This window comes from Callospermophilus lateralis, unplaced genomic scaffold, assembly GCF_048772815.1.
Source record: "Callospermophilus lateralis isolate mCalLat2 unplaced genomic scaffold, mCalLat2.hap1 Scaffold_250, whole genome shotgun sequence".
In the NCBI taxonomy this organism is placed as follows: domain Eukaryota; kingdom Metazoa; phylum Chordata; class Mammalia; order Rodentia; family Sciuridae; genus Callospermophilus; species Callospermophilus lateralis.
In genome coordinates this window covers 677225-689531 of record NW_027513332.1, presented here as the reverse complement: position 1 = coordinate 689531, position 12307 = coordinate 677225, and the positions used below count along the sequence as shown (strand labels likewise).

The following is a 12307-nucleotide window of genomic DNA, read 5'->3' as shown; positions in this document are numbered from 1 at the left end:
AGAGGAAATATTACCCAATCAGGATACTCCAGATCTTAAATGTACTCATCTATATTTCTGGTCACCAGGAAAGATAAGAATAGGTAAGCTCTATTCCATGTTCCCTTGGTAGAGCCTTAAGCCCAGGAATATTTTCCTGTGATTGAGTAAATATCCATCTAAATGTCATTCTCTTTCCCTGTGATATTATTAGAGAACTGAAAGAAACCTACTTTGCAGTCAAATTATAGAGAATGATTATAGTATTTATTTGGTATTTTTTACTTAAGAACAGTTCAATGCCATTTATGTTTTCAATTCAAAGGAAGAAATTTCCTTCCAGTAATTTTACCTCAATGAAATGTAGACCATGCTGAGATGGTGGAGCACATCTGTAATCTCAGTGACTTGGGAGGCCAAAGTAGCAGGATCACAAATTCAAGCCCAGCCTAGGAAATTTGGTGGGTCAATGCCCCAAAATAAAAAATAAAGGACTGGAAAAAGTGCTCCTGGGTTCAACTCTTAGTACCTAGACCTAAAAATTTTTTTTAAAGTACTGGAGATACAGCTCAGTGGGAGAGCACCCCTGCGTTCAATACTCAGTACTGCTAAAATGCTTCTGCATAACAAAGGAAAGGGTCAATAAAATAAAATAGTAATCTACCATTTGGGAAAAATTTCTTTACAACCATATATCTAAAAAGGGGCTAATGTCTAAATTTTAGAAGGAAATCATACAATTCAATAACAGAAAAAAAACTTATGGGAAAGGATTTTAATATACACATTTATCTAAAAAGACACTAACATAGTCAGATGTTAATGAAAAGGTGCTTAACATTACTCATGAAAAAAATGCAAATCAAAAGTACTGTCAGATATAACCTCACAGCCAGTAGGATAGCTAGTACCAAAACATCAGGAAAGAACAAATATTAGCTATGTGGAGAAAAAAAAAAAAAAAAAAAAAACCTTTTGCACTGTGGGTGATAATGTAGATTAATGCAGCTATTGTGGAAAAAAAAGTAGGAGATTCCTAAAGAAATTAAAAATTGAACTATCATGTGCATCAGCAATTGTCCTTTTAGGTATACACCCACAGGAAATGTATTTAGCACCTTGATGCGATATCTGTACTCCCATGTTCATTTCAGCGTTATTCACAATATCCAAGATATGTACACAATCTAAGTGTTTATCGGTGGACAAATGATACAGAAACTGTGGTGTGTGTATGTTTAATATGGAATATTGTTGAGCCTTAAAAAGGAGACTCTGACATTTGTCACAACATGAATGGACCTAGAAAACATTATGCTAAATGAAATACGCCAGACAAAAAAGAAAAATATTTCATAATCTCTCTGATTGTGGGATCCAAAATAGAAGTCAAACATACAGAGTTTAGAGAACAGTTACCTGGGTTAGGATTCAGAGGAAATGGAACAATGGATATAGGTCAAGGGATAGAAATTACAAAGATTTAGGATGCACGAGTCTAGAGACTAGTGTACGACATGAGAAACCATAGTTGGAAAAATTGAATTGCATTAGGGATTTCTGCTAAATGAGTAGAGTTTGCTGTACACACACACACACACACACACACATACACACACACACACACACAGACAAAGGTAACTATGAGATGATGAACACAGTAATTTGCTTCACTATAGTAATTATTGTAGCATTTCTATGTGTCCCATAGCCCTCTGTTGTATACCTTAAATATACACTATAACATTTATTTAAAATAAATAAATAGAAACTTTGATATGTACTCTATCTCCTCATTGAAAAAGATGGCAGGATTTGTCAGTGGGTAGAAGCCACACTTTTTATACCTGTTGATTATACATTCCAAGCATATATATATATATATATATATATATATATATATATATATATATATAGTATATAAATAGACATCATAACAACTCTTCATTGAAAATCCAATAATGCTTGCTTAATCCTGGAATGAGAGGCTTAGAGATGCCTGGCTATAGGACAACCAAAAGCTAATTCAAACAGGGTGAATCCATGTCTCCTATTTGGGTAGTCTAGATTTGCATGTGTGTGAGTGTACCAGGGATTGAACCCAGGGGCATGCACTTAACCACTGAACCACATTCCTAGTTTGTTAGAGTCTGTAAACAAGTCTGGATGGCGCCTGGCAAAATGCCAGAGGGAATAGTTTCTAAAGTAGCAAAAGCAAGCCATTAAGTGTGAAGATTCCTGATTGGTTGACTGCTGTATCTAGTTTATGCTAATAAAGATAAGCTGTGCAAAATGTATGAATACCTCTGTTATCCTACAATAAAGGGCTTCCATTCCTGCTGCATCAACGTACACAAGTCATTCGTCACCCCCCGGTTATTTTGCCCAGCCAGCCCGGCTGCGGCACTAGTTCTTTCATTATTTTGAGACAAGATCTTGCTAAGTTGTTTCAGCCTCACTAAGTTGCTGAGGCTGACTTTGAACTTGGGTTCTTCCTGCCTCACCTTCAAGAGCTGCTGGGATGTGCCACCACACCCAGCGTTGGACTGGATTTTTATAAAAGGAGAAAGAGGAGAGAGGTAATGCTTCTCTGCTTCTGAGGTTTGAGAATGATAGGAGATATTAAATTTCAATGACTACCCTAGTATTTTTCATCAAAATTATTTCTACAGTAACGTGGCTTGATCTGATTTGATCTATAAAGGAATGCCAAAATAAGGGAAAACCTCAGTTTTTATTTTTTTCACCACTATTTTAGAATCAGCATATCTGGTTTGATAGTTTCAGTTAGTCCACCAAACAGACAGACAATAACCAAAGAGTAAGAATATGCAAAGGCTGGAGATAAATTTTTAGAGTATACTTGGACTACTGCCAAGAGCAGAATGTGTCTTAAATAATTCCATGAAATATGATGATAACTTCCAGAAACTTGTTGAGATTAACAAACAATGCATTGGGAAGTGGCTTGGTCAGAATGTTTGGGATTTTAGGACAGAACCAATTGTCATTAAGTTTCCTGACCTCCTCTCTTTTTTACATATGTCCTATTAGATGGGAGATAAAAGTCAAAGGATAGGGAGCTACAGCATGTGCATTTGTTCCAATGTATAATAAACACATCTAATCATTGTTTGGCAGCCTTTGATAGCCATTTGTCTTTTTCAGGTTGTTCAACACTTGCCTGATAGTAATATCAAGGACAAATGCAGGATACTTTCATCAGCTTTTTAGCCCCATTGTTTCGTAGAGATTATTAGTTTTATTGGTGTGTGCTGAACAATAGCAAGTTCAGTAGGAAGATGAACAGTCTATCATAGGTCAGCATATTTATGTCCACTAGCAATAGGAGTGCTGGCAAAGGCCAAGAATCTAAGACTTGTAATTGTCCCAATAACATGCAAAACTTCAAAACTATGTCTGGAATCAGTAAATATGGTTATTTTCTCCTTTGACAAAGTATAAGAGCTAGTAAAACTAGGATTTTGACAATGAGCTGATCTTAGAGAAGGCAAAGAGTATGCCTCAGGTGTTTCTTGTGAAAAAACTATTGTGTAACCAGTTATTATATACATTAGAGTACACGGAAGAAACAAAACAAATAGGATACATGTGTGGCTAAATGTATGAATATATGTTATCTACAGATATATAGTCATATGTCATTTAATGATGGAGATCCATTCTGAGGAAAGTGTAATTAGGCATTTTTTATTATTGTGCAAATATCAGAGCATGTGTACAAATAAATACATGGAATAACTTATTATATAGCTAGGCTATATGGTATAGACCGTTGCTCCTAGGCTATACACTGGTACAGCATGCTAGGCTGAATACCTAATGCTATAGACAATTGTAACATAATGTTATTTTTGTGTCTATACAGAGAAGATACAGTAAAAGCAGGGTACAAATTATGAAAATGGCTACATTTATTAAGACACAATGAATACAGCTTATAGGATTGGAATTTGCTTTGGGTGACTCAGTGAGTACTATGTTCATGAGTAAATGTGAAGGCCTAGGCTGTTACCATTGACTACTTGTTTTAGATAGCTTTTTTTTCTTTTCTTTTTTTATTTCTTTTATTTTTTATTTTTTTTTTTTTGCTGCTGTGACTAAAAGACCTGACAAGAACAATTTTATAAGAGGAAAAGTTTGTTTAAGGGTTCATGGTTTCAGAGGTCTCAGTCCATAGACAGCTGGCTCTATCCCTCTAGGCCCAAGATAAGGCAGAAAATCATGGTAGAAGAGTGTGTTGGAGGTAAACAATTCATATGATGATCAGGAGGCAGAGAGATTCTACTCACCAGATACAAAATATATGCCCCCAGTGACCACTCGTCCAGCCACAACCTACATGCCTTCAGTTACCACCCAGTTTTCCCAGCTCAGTTAATACCATCAGGGGAAATTATTCACTGATTAGATTAGTATTCTCATAACCCAATCATTTTTCCTCTGAACCTTGATTTGTCTCACACAAGAGCTTTTAGAGGGACACCTCACATCCAAACCATCACACTACTGTAGACTTTGTTAACCATGTACATTGAAGTTACAGTAAATGTATTAAATAATTTTCTTTAATGCTAAATAAATTAAACTTAGTTTATCAAAATATTTTACTTTTTTAAACTTACAAATTTTGAGTTTGTAATGAAACAAAACAATGCACGTCTTTACAAAAATATTCTTTTTGTCATATTCAATAAGCTTTAATTTTTTTTTTTTTGGTTTATAGACTGAGATATGAATTAGCCTAGGCAGACACAGGGTTAGGATCATCACTATTACTGCTTTCTACCTCTATCTCTTCTACCAATGGGAGGTTTTCAGAGATGATTACATGCATGAAGCTATCACCTCTTATAATAGCAATGACTTCTAGAATACCTTCTAAAGGACCTGCCTGAGGTTAGATACAGTTAACTATTTTCTTTAAATAGAGGAAGTACACTCTAAAATAACAATAAAAAACATAGAATAATGAATACATAAGCCAGTGACCTCGTTGTTATCATTAACACATATTTTATATTGTATATAATTGTCGTGTGCTATACCTTTATACAATTGGAAGGCAGAAAGTCTGTTTACACAAGTAATACATCATGTGTGTCTGCTCAATGATGTTACAATGGCTGCAATGTCAGCAGGCAATAGAAATTTTTCAGTTCCATTGTAATCCTATGCGACTGTTGCCTTATATATGGTTCACTGCTGATGGATATGTTACTTAGTCCATGTCTGTATAAGTGTGTGTGTGTGTGTGTGTGTGTGTGTGTGTGTGTGTGAGAGAGAGAGAGAGAGAGAGAGAGAGAGAGAGAGAGAGAGAGAGGTGTTTATTATAGGAATTGGCTTTCAAGTTTATAGAGGCCGGAGACACCATCATCTGCCATCTGCAAGCTGGAGAACCAAGAAACCAACAGTATAATTCAGTCTGTCTAAAGGCCCAAGAACCAGGAGAGATAAGGATCTAAGTCTAAGTCCCAGTCCAAAGGCTTGAAAATGGTGTATGAATGTGTGTTGGGGGTGGGGGATGCAGTTGTGTCAATCCCAATTCAAGTCCATAGGCCTGAAAACCCAGAGTTCCAGTGTCTATGAGCAGGGAATATGAATGTCTTAATTTATACAGGGTGCAAATTCATTCTTCCACCCTTTTATACTATTCGGGCCCTCAACAAATTGGATGATGTTCACCCCTATCAGCAAAGACGATCTTCTTCTGTCAGACTACCAATTAAAATGCTATTTCTTTTAGAAACAGTCTCACCAACACTAAGAAATAATGTTTTAGCAGCAATCTTGGTGTTTCTTGGTCCAAACAAGTTGATCCATGAATCAGCCAGCAGATTGTGTTTCCCTAAAAATTTCATTTGCAAGGGATATTGAAGAAGAGGGTTAAGTCTAAGGAAGTGTCTGAGAGAATAATTTTTTCAGCTTTGAGCACACTTCTATAGATGTAAGGCAATCACGTGGAATAGACTGGGGATCTCCATCACTGAAGAGGAATGAGAGCTGGATTGAAGTAAGGGCCATGGCAAAGACCATGGAGTAGTGAGGGATCATGAAAGAGTTTATGGTTCATACTTTTTGCACAAATTAATAGATTTGACTTCCTCCTGAATCCAATGTCCTTTATTTCTTCACTGAAAAGACTGTAGTAGTGTGGGGTGAAAAGGTGAGGATAAGAACACCCTGTTGTAAAAGGAAATCTATAATTAAACCAGTTTTTCAATTTCATCTCAAGAAAGAGGTTTGGGGGCTACTGATGGGATAGGTCTGTATTTTCCCTCTAGATAATGTGTCTGTGAGGCCAACTAAAACAATATACATATAGTACTTTTGACTGTGTTTTACCCTTTGATTCTCATTTTTTATAACAAAGTACACTTAGTATAAGACAGAACAATAGCACAAGAGAGAGACAAATGGATACAGTGGCTATCTCTTGGAAGCCTCTGAAGTACTAATCAAACCAAGTCAGAACAGTCAAAGAACTTGTTCTAAACAATAACAATAAAAAAATTGTAAATCTAAATTTTGGAAATTCCTCTTTTGTAAAGGGCAAGTAAAGATTGTTTTTACCTTGCTCCACCAGATTCTGAGCAGAGACCCAGCAGAATGACCTGTGGGAAAGCTTAGCTTTTTCAGTTTGATCAGAGTTCCCTAGATTTCATCTGCAGCCTCCAGAATAAGCAGGAAGTCCTGACCATACTTTGACAACTTTCCTTGTTCTCAAAACATTTGGAGGGAAAATATTTGAATGCTAAATCACTTCTGGGTGGTCAGGGTCCACAATTTGATTGACAATAAATAGATAGATTAGCAGGATTTATCAGAGTTCTTCAGAGAATCAGTGTGCACTTTTATGGGTAAAGAGAGTTATAATAAGGAGTTAGCTCACACAATCATGAATACTGACGAGTCTCAAGATTGTCAATAGACCAGCTAGAAACTCAGGGCAGTCAAAAGAGATCTCAGTCTGAAGACCTGAGAACCAGGAAAGTCAATAATGTAGCTCTAGTCCGAAGGCCTGAAGATACTGTTGTTTCAGCATAAAGGCAGCCAAGCAGAAAAATTAATATTTCAGGCAGGATTAGTTCTTTCCATTCAGGCCTCCAACTGATTGCAAGAGGCCTACTCACATTATGGAGAGCAATCTGCTTTACTCAATCAATTAACTAAAATGTTAAGCTCATCTCAGACACCTCCACAGAAACACTCAGAATTATGTTTGACCTGGTGACTCTGTCAAGGTACAAAAATTAGCAGTCATACAGGATAAAAGTTTAATTCACACAGGTGCAGTACTCTGCGAGGAGTGGCTTCCCAAACAGCCAGGTGCAAGTGCTTGTCTACCCACTTAACAAAGGAAAGGGTGTTAAGGGCTTCAGGGGGAAAGTCTGGAAGGGCTGCTGGGCTCATTTACACAATTTTTCATACCAGTGCTGATTGGCAGCCTTCTTCCTGGCCAGGAACTCCTCAAATGGATGAACTATAGCAGCTGATTACTCACATCCAGTAATAGAGATCAGTCTAAAAGTTGAACAGGAACCTCCCTCAGTGGGGGATTTATGGAAGCTGTAAGTTTGGGTGGTTTTGGATGTCAGGAAAGGGAAATTGAGATAAAGTTTCTTCCTGTGGCTTCTGTTTGTTCAGATGTTTTCGGTTTAATAAAATCCTTATACCATTTTGATGTGTTTTGGGTCCTTTAATAACAAATAAACTTTCCTGTTTATATAAAGAATCTGGCATTATATTTTGAAACAAAATTACTAATTGGTAAAAATTTAGTAACTCTTAAGCAACATTTATTATGATAAGGCATTTTGCTTCAACTAACCCAAGCCTTTAAGTCCAGACAAGTACTGTACTTTAAAAAAAAATCCAAATACCTATACAATACTTTGGTCTAAAAAAAGTGTGTTCTATTAACTAGAAATTCTTAAAATAATAATTTTAGTTTTTAAAAAATTAATTGTGTTTAAAAGTCCATTTCTAGATGGTGGCAAAGGTCAGGACCCTGTCACAAGATATTTTAGTACAAATCAATGAGTAATTTGCTCCAACTTCCATCCTCAAAATAAATGCACAGTAGTAAAAGTGATTAAGATAAATACCATATTCAGAAAATAAAAATATTGGTATCTCCATAGTAAGAATGTTAAAAAAAGAAAACTAAATTATCAGATCAGAAATACCTGTATTCCAAACATTCTTTGTAGTTCTAGTTACAATAGTCAAGATCCAGAATCAATCAGGGTATATATCAGTAGATGAATGGAGAAGACACATGGGGCAAATAAATGCAATGGAATGTTTTCAGTCATAGAAAGGCTGAATCCTGTCATTTATAGCAACATGGATGGAACTGGAGGTCATTGTGTTAAATAAAATAAGCTAGACAAAGACAAACAGCATGAGTTTAAACCCACTTAAAAAAAACTAAAATGTCTCTCATAGAATGATAGAGTGGAATAGAGTGAGAAGGAGGGGGAAGACATTATAGATAAGAGTCACTAAAGTTCAAAGAAAAGTAATTATATCTGGTTTTCTATAGCCAAGGAGGGTAATGATTGGTTACAGCAATTTTTGATAGACTTTAAAATAACTAGAACAATAAGAATGTTTGCAACCCACAGAAATAATTAATATTTAATGAGATGAAAATTTTCATTACTCTTATTTGATCCTTATACCTCATATACATGTATCACATTGTTATTTGTAAGTCATAAAGGTGTAAAAATATTTTAACTATATTATAAATAATATTTATATAATAAATAAAAGCTCAGAAGATCAGACTGTGTGTTATACATGAAAATGGAGAAGCAGCTACAGGTGACGGAATCTTAGGTCTACATTTCTGACGGACTGATAACCTTCACCACTTTCCTCCCACAGACCCCCCAGTTACCTAAACAACAGCTTCTACCCCTCTCCTTCCCCATCAAAGTATAATTTTGACAATCATTCTGATACACTGTACCACAGAAGTAGTTGGGAACCAGATGAAAGAATTTGTGCCGGATATCATAGTGTACTTTTCTGAGGAACACTGGCAATAAATTCACTGAACTGTTTCAAAGAACTAAGCAATAATAGGAAAAGAACATTAATCAAATTTTCTTTGTTTATCACCAGAAATGTTCATTATCCAATGTCAGGAGTAGATATTAATAAATAGCTGAGTAAATGAATGAAAGAATGAAGCAAAAGGACTGACCCGGAAAAAGGTTAATAATCACCATAACTACTACCTATTCAGGCTATTATGTGGCAGACATTAGTCTCCAGAATGATACCACAGAGAAGAGGAAGCCCAAGTTCATTTGTCCAAAGACACATGCCTTTTTCTAAAGAGAAGAGTCAGAATATAAGTCTCATGGAACTTGTTCCAGTGCCTCAGTATAATACCATATGTTTGGTACTAAAGATTTGCTTTCAGGGTCTGCAATTCTGGGACAGTACTTTTGAATGGAAATATGCTGAACCATTATCATGATTACCTATTTTTTTGGAATTGATTTTATCATCATTCTTCCTTGGTATAAATCTGAACATAACGTTTCTAAAGATGTGGCTCGATGCAAAGACTGTACAGTAATTTAGTCCAAATTTCGAATCTATTAAATTTGGGTAAGTTAAATGGAGGTTTCATACAATATTCTGTGTGAAACAGCTATATATGATAAAATTACTTTTTTATTCTTTGATAGCCTAATCATTCTATTTCAGATCCACATTTCCACAAGATTCAGTTGTATTTTCTCCATATTGTATGCACTATTTAGAAAATATAGACAAGATATTTGCAAAGAACTAATGCAGTGGGGGTTTTTTTAAGAAGACAGATATCAGTAGCAAAAAACAAAACAAACAGAATTTAAATAAATTTTTAAATTAAAAAAACTACTTCCTATTAAGATGAGTAAAAAATGAAATGCCATATTCTTAACTACTTTAAAACAATTCACTTATTTGTTTTGCCCAGTTAAAGCTTTATGTCTCTTGCTTAAACAAATCTGAAATTGAAGCATGACTTTATTGAAGCTTGAAAGAAAAATACAATATAAGGCAGAGTTGTTGGCTAGAGAGCTTGGCTTTCAAAAGCCCTTACATTGTAGAATCATTGAATTCAGCATAGTTCAGCACCTGGTCCTTAATTCTGAAATTCAGAAACCTGATTATGTCTGCATGCTTTCCTTGGATTGCCTCACATTGAATAATCTCACTTAAAAACCAATTCCTGTCAGGCATAATATCTTGTAATCCTAGACATTCAAGAGGCTGATACAGGAGGATCTCTAGTTGAAGGAAAACGTTGGCAGTTTAGGGAGACCCTATCTCAAAATAAAAATTAAAAAGTGGCAACCCGTGAACTACAAAAATAAATAAATAAATACCAATCCTGCTCAACATATTCTACAGTATATTAACTATTAATAATGGCACAGCTTCCTTAGATTACATATGTTTGAAGGAACTAAATGTACATGACAGAATCCCAGCCAATCAATCTTTCCTGCCATATCTTGTTTTTGACCAACAGTAACAGAATTAGCACCAGTCCAAGTAGGGCTAATAATGGTTGATTCTTCTAAAAAAAAAAAAAAACAGTAAATGCAGATTTAGTCATTCTCAGTAGCTGTATTTTTCATGTTGTGGATAAGTGAAATACTTGAAGCTCTTTACAAAATGAATTTACATGTAAATTATGTAGATATCTGTTTAGACATATCTATTTAGATATGGTGGGTAGCTAAATATATTATGGAGAGAAAGCAGAAACCATAGAAAACAATAAGGCATTCGAGACCCTGGTTCAAAATTTTTCCTAAAATCAGCAGTTTTACATTAATTCTCTATTATGGCTTAAGCCTTTGATTTAGATTCTAAATAATATATCCCTAAATCCCATTTTTAAAAAGTAAAGATAATAGATCATCTGGTAGCAATCTCTGTAGTAAAATCTGATTTCTATTACTTCTTATCTGTCACTTATGGTATGTTGCTTAATATTCTTTGTCCTGGTATTCTCTTCAGAAAAAGAGTGGTAATTTAGATTTCTATTCTTTTCTTTCTTTTTCTTTTCTTTTCTTTTAACAAGTTCTGCCAAGCTTTATGAAAGAAAATTTTTCCATGTTTTACTTTTCACCAGTCTGTTTTGGCATGCTTCTAATGATATCAGAATCACCTACAAAATAAAAACAGTAATTTTACAATACATTTACTGGCAACTGGTAGTAGCAAAATTTCCCTATTTTGGTTACATGTTCTTTAGATAAGTCTGCAACTTAGCCTGATTATTTGCAAGTTATTACACTAGCTGTTCTGTTATTTTTCTTAAGGTAGATCAAAGATAACCTACAATCATAGCCATTGTGTGGCCACACAAAAACATCATATAATAAATCAGATAGGGTTTATCACCAGCATTTATAAAACCAGATCTAAAGAATAAACTAGGTCTGAGGACAAATGCATGGTTCTAATACAGCATATGTTTAGCCTGTCCTGATTACTACAAAATCAGAACAGTGAGAATATTTGCACTAGATTTCTACCAGCTGTGTATGAAACAGCTCATTTTCCAACAGAACTCTCACTAGAAATTTAGCTTCTTTAGTATTTCCCAATCACCAGTCTAATAAAAAAAACATTTTGTTGTTGTTTAAATTTTCATATACTTTATTATAAATGAAATTTCTGAGGAAAGAATGTAGAATCTTTTTTCTTGCTTATTGGTAATTTCCTTGTCTGGGTGAATTGTATTCTTTGTCTACTTTTTTCTGTTGAATGTTCATAGTTTTCTTAATTATTTTTAAGAAGAACTTATATGGAAGGAACAGTAATGATTGGCATTTATAATTCTTGAAAATATAGATTCTTTGTCTTTTGCCTTCAGTTTTGCAAAGGTAACTTCAAACAAACTGGAGAATTTGAAATATGTGCCCAAGTCACCATTGCCTCCATCTTGATGAATGACTTGTGTGAGAGACTCAGGAAACTTTTAAATTATTATGTGAATATTCACAAATTCTCATCTTAACATTTAAATGTATTATCTACCTAGAATTAATATTATTGTGTGGCATAAGTTAAGGATCTAGCCTTGTTTATTCTTCAAATAATTAAAATGACTCTTTTATCATATAAGAAGTTCTAAGTTTATTTTTCTGTATCTTTTATTCTATTTCATTGAACTACTTTGCTTTAAAACAATTTTACATCATTTTCCTTATTCTAGATTCACAATCTAATATACTATTTCCACAGAATTTTGCATCTTCATAAAACATTTAAAATAATAAAA

At 34.5% G+C, this 12307-nt stretch overlaps 1 non-coding gene across 1 annotated transcript; it reads right to left on the bottom strand.

Moving 5' to 3' along the window:
* Positions 1 to 11415: 11415 nt before the first annotated feature.
* Positions 11416 to 11547, bottom strand: LOC143388003 (small nucleolar RNA SNORA72). Its single transcript, XR_013089935.1, has one exon. It is a non-coding gene; the product is annotated as a small nucleolar RNA SNORA72 (small nucleolar RNA).
* Between the last annotated feature and the right edge of the window lie 760 nt (positions 11548 to 12307).